Source organism: Misgurnus anguillicaudatus, chromosome 10 (genome assembly GCF_027580225.2).
Source record: "Misgurnus anguillicaudatus chromosome 10, ASM2758022v2, whole genome shotgun sequence".
NCBI lineage: Eukaryota > Metazoa > Chordata > Actinopteri > Cypriniformes > Cobitidae > Misgurnus > Misgurnus anguillicaudatus.
The window spans coordinates 3,750,700-3,763,319 of record NC_073346.2 but is presented as its reverse complement, the minus strand read 5'-3'; positions in this window follow the sequence as shown (position 1 = coordinate 3,763,319).

Sequence of the window (12,620 nt, the reverse complement as noted above, 5' to 3'; positions counted from 1 at the left end):
TTTCCATAATTGTCACACTGAAAAAATGATTAATTGAATTTAATAAATTTTTTAAGGTAAGTGGTTGCAATTAATTTATTTAAGCTACATTTAAACAAAAAAGATTAGTAAAGTGAAATAAAATATAAAACTTTTGTTTAAATGTAGCTTAAATAAATTGAATGCACCCACTTACCTTAAAAAAATTTATTAAATTCAATGAATCATTTTTTTTCAGTGTACTTTGCTCTTTATATTCCTAATATTCTTATGAGCTCATCTGTTTACAGCATTTACAGACCATGTCTGAGAGACTTTACAGTTTAGTAACTTGTTGGAGACTCAAAAATAAAGAATTTGTTGGAAAACCATTTCATGGTCAAATCATTCAGGCTAGTTAAAAGATCAATTGAAAGCCTCACCAAAATTATATCACTTACTGAGAGAGAGAGAAAGAGAGAGAGAGAGAGAGAGAGAGAGAGGAATGTTATGTAGCCAATTACAGTATATGGAGATGATTAGGAGGCCATGATGGATATAAGCCAATGGGGGAAACTTGGTCAGGACACCAGAGTTACACCATTGTATTATTAATGACTACATAGAGTTCAGCCTTTAAGTTTAGTGCCTCATTTAAATGAGGTGCTGCCCTTCTAGTCAAGCGTCACCATCCATATATTGAAGCATTAGGACGCATGGTGATCGTCCTGTTAAATGGTCCCATTGTCCTTGACTGTTATAAGACCATAAAACCCTAATAATCAAATTCACAGCTATTATCTGAGAGCTTATGAATATCATATCTTTATATTATTTTCGTTTATGACTTTCTTAGAGAAAAAATTATATGTATTTTCAGGACAACTCAGACCAGGGTTATGAAAAAAGTGTTAATAATTTTCTCCCTTTTACTTTGTATAACATAATTAGAATTGAATTGGCTATGCCCTATAGAGGACCTCAATAAAATGGCAAGTGGAGCAATTACAATTTAAAGAAAATCGTTACAATGGAAATTCATAAAATATATTATGCAAAATCCACTTTTACAGTTTGGACATAATGTGTATTAGCAGTGTGTGAACACAACCACCCTACAATGAAAAAAATCACACACTCCTTAACTTTTAATCTCCATTAAACCAAAGCAGTCTCATTAGACATACTGTTTTCTTTCTCTTGTTAACGTGATGTCACACTGATAAAGCTCCGCTGACAGCCATGACCATCTGATTAACTTTATGCAAAAGCTTTTTCAGATGTGTTTGTAGCGGGAATCAGCAGCTCATTTGCATTTAAAGGTACAGACAGCGTTTTGGACTATAACTAATGATTGGTGGGGTATTTGAGCTGAAACTTCACAGACACAGGCTGTGTCCCAATTCAAAGGCTGCGACCTTCTAAGGACATATTTTAAGACCGATTGCGTCACAGCAGCGCGACTTGAGGCTAGTAAGGCCGTCCCAATTCAAAGGATGCTTAGAATGAAGCCTCATAATGCGTCCTCATTTCTCTGCGATGTTAAGGATAGAACGAATGGATCCTTAACAGCCGAGGATATCCCAAGATTCATTGTGTGCCTGCAACGGCTGCATATAATGGGTGGATATTCTAAAATAAACAATTAAAACCTTTATTAAATAAAAGTGTATTTATCAGAAAAAAATTATTGTCACTGTTTTAGTATTATAAGTTATAATACTAACTTATTATAATATAATATTATTATTTTTATGTTGCATATATTCCTAAGGTTGATTCAATTGATATACTGTTGAATAGTTTAATCAACATCAACGTTTCATCTTTTCTAAAACAAATTAATGTTTTTCTGATTTCATATTTATTTTAATAAGTCAGAAATGTCTCCGAAAATGCCAATTATGGGTCCTCCGAAGGTTAGACCGTCTCATTTCAGTTCTGTTCGCAAACTTCTGAGGCTTCCACCTTGAAAGATCGAGGGCTCACCTAACATAAATAATTACATTATGACATATTATGCTTTATGGGTAACTAAAAAAATACAAAACATTTAACCCTTGTGCCTTGTTCCAATTCACCACCCTTTCGTGTTGTTAGCGGCCAAAATGGCCACTAAATTAAACGGCTGTAAAAATGTATCAGATTAATATTTTTTCAAATTTTTTGAATAAATCTGTTAATCAACCTCAGAACTGATCAAAACTACCAAATGTTTCCAAAAATTTCATGATTTTAACTCTTTAGTTGCCAATCTCGTGAGTGATGCCACTGATTTGAGAAAAAAACCACAAAATCACTGATTTTCAATATAAAAAGTGAATGTGGACTGGATTTTCTTTTGCCTTTTTTGCAGTCTTGGGCATGTCAAGGATTGGTGGGGGCATTGGCTTTGGTGCATTTTTGGTTTTTGTGCGGCATCGGATTGCATTTTTTTCTCCCTCATTTATTGTTTGTGGCCATTTTTTCCCCATTGACTTCCATTATAACAACATTTTTTGATTGCAGAGCCATGACACCTTATTATCATGCATTCTTGATTCTTTGTGACTTTTCCTTTTGCAAAGAGGTAAAATTTGTCATTTTTACTGTTGATCACCATGTGGCACCATTAACCCTTTAGTAGCCTGTGCAAAAAAGCATAGTCCATATAACTCAATGTACAATCCAGAATTTAAGCTCTGTTTTTTTGCACAGGCTACTAAAGGGTTAATGGTGCCACATGGTGATCAACAGTAAAATTGACAAATTTTACTTCTTTGCGAAAGGTACAACCACAAAGAATCAAGAATGCATGGTAATAAGCTGTCATGGCTCTGCTTTTAAAAAATGTTGTAATAATGGAAGTCAATGGGGAAAAATGGCCACAAACAATAAATGAGGGAGAAAAAAATGTAATCTGATGCTGCACAAAAACTAAAAATGCATCAAAGCCAATGTTTTTACCAATCTTTGACATGCCCAAGACTGTAAAAAAGGTAAAAGAAAATCCAGTCCACATTCACTTTTTATATTGAGGATCGGTCATTTTGTGTGTTTTTTTCCCCAAATCAGTGACCCCGCTTATGAACTTGGTAATGGGGGAGTTGAAATCATGGAATTTTTGCAAACATTTGGTGGTTTTGATCAGTACTGAGGTTGATTAACAGATTTATGCAAAGAAAGTGTGAAAAAAAAATAATCCGATACATTTTTACAGCAGTTTAATTTAGTGGCCTTTTTTGGCCGCTAACAACATATGAGGGTAGCAAATTTGCCCACGGTATATTGTTAAGTTTTTGAAAAATTTCAAAGCATTTTCTTAAAATATGTGTAAATATAAGATTTGTCACCAAAAATCATCCCATTTGCTGAAACACAGAGAAAGTTGTGGCCAAATTAAGACAAAAAAATAGCAAAAATGGCCAAAATTGGCCCCAACATCACATAAGGGTTAAAATTATTTTCAATTCCTTATTGTTCATCTGTATTCTGTTTACATACAGAAATACCTGACAATAACCTTCAAAAATAAACAACTAACAAAATAATCTTTTCGACAGCAGTAGTTGTGATTTAATGAAGTTAATCTCATTTTGCAAGCATGCTGTAGTGTTTTCCAGACAAGCCTCTTAGTAATGAAAGTTTTGCTTTGCATTATTTTATAATAACAATCCCTCGTAGGATTTGTGGGAAACAGTGAAGAATGCCCCAAACTCTATTAGAGAATTCTCTGTTTACTTTAAAATTTGTTAAACAATGACTTCTGCCTATCAGGGCTTTGTCAAAGGCTTTTTCTTCAGTTGTGTTGTACAAATGCTCTGTAAAAGCTTCAGTCAGTGCCTAATTTAGAGGAAACTGAATTTGCCACCCGGCTACACTCCATCAAAGCTTTAGTGTGTGTATTACCAGCACAGGCCGTGGGGAGTCAGGCTGTCCAGCTCCACTGAGTAACACAGTTAGTTTAGCTTTCTCATTGTCTGACAGCGCATGTGTTTTTGACAAATGACAGTCCTGAACCAAACTTAGTGCTTCCAACAGACTCCTGCAGAATGCGTTGGGAACTAGTTTTGGAGTTTAAGATTATTTTGTTGTTTGTTTGTTTCCTGCCTACGGCTGTGATAGACTCAAACCTCATCCATGTGATCCTGCAGAGGACATTTGGAGAATCGAGGTGTTGAGATAACATTGGCAGAAATCTGCTGTTTTTCTTCATTTTTGTTTGCTATTTCCATTTACAGTTAAATGAAAAAAAAATATGGCTTCAAAACGCAATATTTTTACTGTGTAGTCATGATTACATGATTTAGTACAAACAGCATTGCATCTGAAGGGTTTAGAACAGAGCGTAAATCATCTCGAGTCGAGTGTTACAATATAACAATGTTCCCAAATGTAGACACCTCAGACATATTGCACTTTCCAACCATGAAATCCTCCAGTCCTCCGCTCTCAGGATGAAGATTGGCTCTGGATATTAGCTGCGAGTCTCCTGTGTCTCATTAGTGCTGCCAGTGAGATCTACTTATCCACAGCACTCAACATACAGAAATGCCAAGCCTGCAGGCAAGGTCTGCCGCCGTGGCTGTTTGCCAACATCAGGTGATTTCAGATTTGTTAATGCTGTAGTTTTAGGAAATTTTTGTAACGGATTGCAACAAAATAAACCTGCAGCGCCAGCAATGCAAAGTTAAGCATCGTGTAGGGTCACAGAAACACAATACTGAGAACCTGCTGTCACTTTCTTACTTCAGCAGATAGATATTTTATCATCTGCATCAGCTTTGCATCACCTTGCAGAACATTCTGGCTTGGAAATCACATTTTTGTTGATGATGATCTGTCTTTAAGAGAGCCTTTTGGTTTCTGCGGTGTAGCAGACAGAGGAAAGACATGTTAAGGGAAATCAGAGGATGATTTACAGTTTTGTTCTGAAGAAAATAAAAGTCCATTCACCTGCAGAAAGAGTGATTATTATCTTAAAGGATGCTACCGTTTTTGTCGCAATCTTTAACATCTTTCTTTGCCTTCAATGTTCTTTATAAAATTGTCAGAAAGAAACGTTTCCCCAAAATGGCGATTGAAGTTACTATCATTTTTTAACATGGTCTGTTTGTTTTCAAGAAACCGGATGCCTGCAGCAATTTCATCTAAAATTTAAGAAAAATCTCGATTGCTTCGAAACCTGAAGGGTCAATAGAATTATATAAGACTGTTTTGACCTGCACTGAAGGAAGTCGTAGTGATAAATGAACTGTAAAACAGGAACCAATTCCTTTTGCACTATACGCAGCCAAGATAAATAGACCAATTTAGTCTAGTCAAGTACTTCTACCACCTGCCTTGTGGCTTTGTGTCTGTTTCAAGGCTACAAGAGACCAGAACTGAAAGTACAAGCACAATTATTACATAGCAAGTCAAAGATTTATTTCTGCCCACTATACCACAATACACTGTAAAAACGATTTGTTGGTTCAACTTAAAAAAGTAAGTTCCATTGTTGCCTTAAAGTTTTGAGTTAATTCAGCTTAAAAATATTAGTTGACGCAGTAAAATTGTATATTGTTGTGTTAACCAAATTTTTTTTTTTTAAGTTGAAATAACTCAAAAATTTAAGGCAACCAGCTAACTTTTAAGTTGAACCAACATTTTATAAAAAACAAAATGTTGTCAAATCAACATATATTTTTATGTTACTTTAACTTAACAAAATAATCCATTGCATTGCTATATTGACTATACAGACTACCCCTCTAGAAAATGTTGGTTCTTGCTCTGAACATCCATCCATTCCCTGAAGCTTTTTATCCTCTCAGGTTCACATAAGGACTAGGTCTATCACAGCATCTCAGTCCACATAAATCCCTGAATCGATGGGCATGCATGTTCATAACATTAAATCAAGAAATATTTTTTTATAAGCGCTATATAAATAAATGTGAATTGATTTGATTGATTAACTTTTAAGTTTCAATGCTCTAAAAGAAATATCACTTCAGGATTTGTATATTTATTAAATCAAAGAATTAGTAAGAGTTTGAATGTTTCCTGGAAGCAGTGTTTGTGATGTCTTTGGAAAATATGGCACATCCTCATGGTTCACTTAATTTATCACTATTTTGCCTTCCTTTTCTCCAAGGAAATATAGATTCAGCAATGCTGTGTCTGTGTGTAAAAGAAAGCCTTAGGACAAAGATATCTCACTCATTTGATTATTTCACGAGAGCTCTGCATGAATAAAATAAGATTCAACAGATGTGACCGTAGGTTTGTGTCTCCGGTGTTTCTGTATGTGTGAGTTTTATTTCACTGTTACTTTATGAATTTCTCTCATCATTACTGACTCTTTTCCTCTATAAAGAGCTTCATTACTGTCACAGTCAGATAGATCACTTCAGATCTCATCCCATCCGGTGACTTTTAGTTTTATCGCTTCACTCTGAATCTATTGAGAGATTCGGCACTTCATTATTATAGCTTTCAAAACCATTATAAAAGTCTCAGTTTTGATTCCTGTCAGTACAACCAAATGATAAAAACATGTGATTTAATATGTCTTTCATAAACGTTTTTGAAAAAAAAACATGCTCTAGTCAAACTCTTATAAAAATTAAGCAATATCGCTCGAGTAGGAGTGTCACAGCCGTGATGATATAGAGCTATATCACATGACTCCGAGAGCGATATTGCTTTTATACAACAGTTCGACGGCACACGTTTGAAAAACGAAAACTAGAAAAAAACAACAGAGTTATTTTAAAAGCCTCTTTGTTTGAGAACTACTTCTTCCGCCACGGATTTGAGGGCTGCCAGAATGACAGGTAACACTTTCGGCTGCTTTGAATCTCATAACTCAATGGACGGATAGGCGTTTCTTTATATTAACGCTTCTTGGTCACAAAGTGTAGTTTTATGATTAGTTCAGTCGAGAATATATTTGTATTATATTTAAATCTACAGTCGATTAGTAAAGATAGCGCCTGTTTGAACGTTTGCTTAGTGAGATTCGGTACGTATGAGAACCAAAGCATGAGCGGACGTCAGTGTTCACTCGCCCCGCTGACCACCGCCCTCTCTGGGCTACATCTCTGACAGAGATACCCTGGCTCTCATGTTGGCCTTGTTTGTTTTTGATGGTCAAAATGAGATCAAATCAGCAGTATTTGGTGTCATGATCAAACTATTACTTGTTTTTTATTCATATTTAGTGTCTTTTGTGTTGTTATTGTTTTGGCGCGAGGTAAAAGTTAATAAAACTATACTTCTATAAATGTTACTATTGGTTTACCATTTCATCTTAACGCGTTACGAGCACTCGGTTATTATTAGACTTCGTTCTTGTCAGTACTATATAAAACATTTTTTTATAAGTGTCAGAGAGATGTTTTTGCATGCTGCTTATAAATATATCAGTGGCGATATTCTCATAACATGTTTTAATAGTCACGTCGCGATTAAATAAATGATCAATGTCCACATTTAAAAGCTGCGGTGCTTACCTGCAGTTCCACTGTGTTTTCGCGTTCTGATAAGAGATATAGCTCCAGAAAAAAATTAGTGTTTACATTCCTCTTTCAAAGTGTTAATCATCCACACGATGTGACAAGACATTACTCCCATTAACTTTAACGTAACATGCAAGAGCGCTGATCTTTGACGGAATAATAACTTCCGATTGGGGATTCACAGACTGATTTATGAGCTAGTAAACTAATGAGACACACGGAGAGTGATTCAAAACAATGCGGTTGTGTGTGTCCGTTCTTTTCAGATTCGAGAACCAGAAAGAACTGTTGTATAATATCTTATAATACGCAGTTGAGCTCATACATCTCTTTAAAAAAATTTGTATTTGGCAACAACAATTTTGATGTTTTGTGATTGTTATGAGTCTCTTGTTTGATTTCACTCTTAAACTGTCATCTGATCTAATCCTTTAGGTCCAGGCACACCCTGTTCTTTTCCAGCATCTTCTGCAAGTTTGACCTCTTTCCAACATGACTAATGTTGAGATTCTTCAAAAAAAGAGGACAATTGAGAGACTCATACACAACTATTCCAAAAGATGCAAACTTTCACTGATTCTCAACACAATACATACAAGAACCCATATGGGGTAACAAAACTTTAAATTCAGGACAAGCTGTGTGATCTTATTTTTAGCCCTTTAGCCTTTAGAAGCTACCTAAAATATTTCCATGTTTCCCTGAAAACAATATAATAACAAATTGATCATTTTGTTTCTGTGCCCATTTTGCTTTCTTGAGCATCAGTGAATGTTTGTATCTTATATGGGTATTTATGCAGTGACAAGAACATAAACATGACAGACTCACGCTGTCCCATACTTTGCATGTCAGTCAAATTGTATCTTCCTGTTTAAGTGAGTGATTTTTGTCCAGAATACAATGCTGCCGTTCATGCTGTTTGTCTATGCAGGACACTGGTGTTCATTTCATGATGATGAAATATTTGAATCTAGCTGTAACATTTACTATAACTATAACAACTATAACATTTTAAAAACATTTATCACAGCAGATGTGTTTCTTGCCACTTTCTCTTCTTTTGTATTTCATTGTTACTTCAGATAAAAGGGATTTAAAATACAAAGATTTCAGATGAAGGAGATTTAAAATACAAACAGGAGAGAAAGAGACTCTCGTTCTGACAGGTGAACTGTCTTATTAGGGAAAACAGCAAAGAAGTGGAGAAAAAAACGGATAGTGACTGCTGTGAAAACCCAGCTAACTGTTTTCTACATAAAATCATTTTAAATAATATAAACAACATTCTGTAAAATATAACCTTGATATATTTAATATTGACTGAATAAGATCACGTTAAAGATTGAAATCAATGAGTGAAATCAAACGTAGCCTGGGTCATGATTGTGACTTTTTCTTTTCTACTTCTTTGCTGTTTTCCCTAATAAGACAGTTCACCTGTCAGAACGAGAGTTTCTTTCTCTCCTCTTGGTATTTTAAATCCTCTTCATCTGATCTGTCATCCACAACTGTGGGAGAAGATTAATGGTCAGGGATAACAGAGCACATTTAAAATGATCAAGTTGATGGCTTTTTATAGTGCCACATTATGTTTTGTGCCATCTTAAGTATTTTGCTGTCTTTAAAAGTAATATGGCCCTTCAGCAGTAACTCATATAGCCAATGTGTGATTTGTGGCTTAAAGGCATAGTTCACTCAAAAATGAGTGTTTAGTCATTATTTGCATTTGGCAGGCGCTTTTATCCAAAGCAACTTACAGTGCATTACAAGGTATACATTTTTTATCAGTATGTTCCCTGGGTTTAAATCCATTATCTTTTGCGCTGCTAACACAATGCTCTACCACTAAGCTAGGAGCACAGCACATGTTTTTATGCAATTTTAACTCTGCACCCAGTTCAAGGTGTTCTACGACCTTGCATAGGCGTCGGTTCTGGGTGTTTCTCAAAATGCGAGGACGCACCCTAGGAAGGCTGTTTCTTTCCTAGCACAGTCCTTCAGACAGATCAAGGTTAGAGTCCTCCACAACTTTAAAACGCTAGAACACTGAAACTCGATACTCTGCATCGTTTAGTGATAATAACAGCCAGTTGGTTTAGAACAATAAAAACTTTAGATGAACTAATGTGAATGCGAACGATGTAGATTATATAAAGATCTTTTCTGCGTTAATTCTCAGTAGTAAGAAAAAAATGAATGCTAACTTGTATCCAGTGAGGTCATTATACATCAGAAGCTCTTCTCAGAATGACTCTCCTCTCAGAGTGACATCAGTGTAACCAGAGGAGTTAGTAGAGTAATTGACTCTAATGAAGGTAAGTGTTTCACTTCAGCGCCAAACATCTGCTATCTGCTAACACACTCAGGTTTCGCTGCACTTTAGCGATATTACATCTCATGTTGCAGGACAGCTACAAGTATATAATGACTCTGTTTGTGCTATCACACCTAACACTTGTTGTGCATAAACAAGTTAAGGGATTATATCATATGTCTTTTATCTTTTCATTGTTTGCACAAAAATAACACCAATTTAATTTATGATCCACCTAAGACTCTAATGTAAACACCATTTACTTGCTCCACAATCATTTTATAGTCTATACCTGATATCTCCGATTCCCAACCATAAAGTTGTTTTATTGGCTCAGACACTTAGACACTGTACTGTATATAAACTCTGCTTTGTACTTGTGCATTATTTTAATAAAGACTAGGGCCGGGACGCGTTAATTAAGATGAATTAATTACACAAAAAATAACGCGTAACATTTTTTTAACGCATTTTAATCACACTTATTTTTGCACCGCCGAACATTTCTTATTGGATGAGTTTCGGCGGACCGAATATACTGGAGCAACTAGCGTTCATCATGACTTCAGACAACAACAAACCACAGTGAACATGAACGAAGAAGCTGATGAGATCGCTTTGGTTGGCCCCGTGGATGGGAATTTTTTTTTATAAAAAAACGAACGGATGGAAGCGTTGATAAGAGCATGGTTGTGTGTAAGCTATGCAACAAGGAATTTCGAATATCACCACAGCACATCGAGCCTCAAGTATCATCTCAATGCAAAACATATAGCAGCTAGCGTGGACGTTAGCCCGACTCCGAGTACAACGACTTGGTTGAACAAAAATAAACAATATTTTGTTGCTTAAGCTTATGTATTCAGTCATTATTCATGGTATACTAAAAATCCATGTGAAAAAATAACTTCTCAATGTTCTCAGGTCAAATATTTGTATGTGATTAAAATGTGATTAATTTCGATTAATTAATTACAAAGCCTCTAATTAATTAGATTATTTTTTTTTAATCAAGTCCCGGACCTAATAAACACATTTCATGCCAATCAATTTATATTTTATTTTGACTCAATGTAGTATTTTGTGTTTACTGTGTTTCGTCCAAAATGTGTCAGAAATTTTCAGCATGTGTTACCCATTATGGGATAAAAATAACCCAGCCATTTATAGAGTGCATGGTTTTGACAACCATGGTTTTCTTACACTCTAAAAATGTCTGGGTTATTTTTGACCCATAATGGGTAAATATTGGACAGAAAACATGCTGGCTTAAAAATTATCCATGAAAAATGAAAAATGCCTTGATATATTAAAGGGGCCATCTTATATTTAAGATTTCAAATAAATCTTTGGTGTCTCCAGAGCACATATGTGAAGTTTTAGCTCAAAATACCATATAAATAATTTATTATAGCAAGTTAAAATTGCCACTTTGTAGGTGTGAGCAAAAATTTGCCGTTTTGGGTGTGTCCTTAAAAATGCAAATGAGCTGATGAAATTCAAACACTGATCACAATGATGGTGGTTTGTTGCAATTAAAACTCAATTGTGCTTTTCTCTGCACTAAATGGCAGTGCTGTTGTTGGATAGTGCAGATTAAGGGGCGGTATTATTATAATAAGAGCTCCTTATGACATCATAAGGAGAGCCAAATTTCAACAACCTATTTTTTCATGTGCTTGTAGAGAATGGTTTACCAATACTAAGTTACTGGGTTGATCTTTTTCACATTTTCTAGGTTGATAGAAGACCCAATCATAGCACTTAAACATGGAAAAAGTCAGATTTTCATGCCATGGCCCCTTTAATGGATTTGGACTGTCTATGATTATTTGCTGTTCTGTAAAACACCTTTGCTCGTTAAATGTTTGTGAGCCTCACTTCTAAGACAAAGAAAAATGTCAAGTTGTGTGAACAGAAAGCGCAAGTATAGTTTTTTTATTCATTAAAGAGATGTCATGGTTTTGATGTTTAAAACACAAAGGTTGCTTTGCTGCCTTATTTGAACCTAAATAATTGTTTTAGACGTTTACTGAACACAAACATATAGCAGCACATTGAAATACCAGCTAAATAGTATGCTATTAAGTCGATTAAAACACTGTCTGGGTGGACGGGCAAGTCATGAGGCTTTGAACCAGAACTCCTTTAAAATCAATCACATCGTCTACATGGAGTGACCTCATCACATTCAATGACAAATGTCTGCGTGATTTACAGAGAGGGGTATCTCTGTTCCCCAGTACAGAATGATCTTGAAGAAGTGCAAAGTAATTAATAAGTCCATGTCATGATTTAGAGAAGTCATTAACTGCAATGCCACAGCTGGGCCAGGCGGTACACGCTCCATTACTTCCATGCTTCACTTGTCAGCATGGGACCATCTTAAAAAGCATCCTAATGAGATTATATTGCAAAACAGGTTGGCCATTCTTTTATCATCCCTTATATCAATTGCATTTTAGAGGAATAGTTTACAGCAACAAACAACATCTGTCATTATTTCTCTCCTGTTGTTCCAGAGCCATATAGATCACAAGGGAGATCGTTTTAGGAATCCTAATCCAGCTCTTTCCCACACAAACAGATTACAGAGACAATAGCTGTCAATTTGGCTACACGTTGAAGAAAAGGCACTATTAATGTAGCAGACATATTCTGTACTAACTGATCAATGTCTCACATCTTTTATTAACTTGTTATCAGAAATAAACTATTCTAAAAGGACTCTGTTGTTAGTGATTCTTTGTGTAAGTTTACTGGAAGTTACATTTGTGCCACAAAAGCCGTTTGTTTATGTTGTTACTGCCGAAACCGTCTATAAATATACATTTACCCCAGATGGTGCCAGAGAGGTCTGC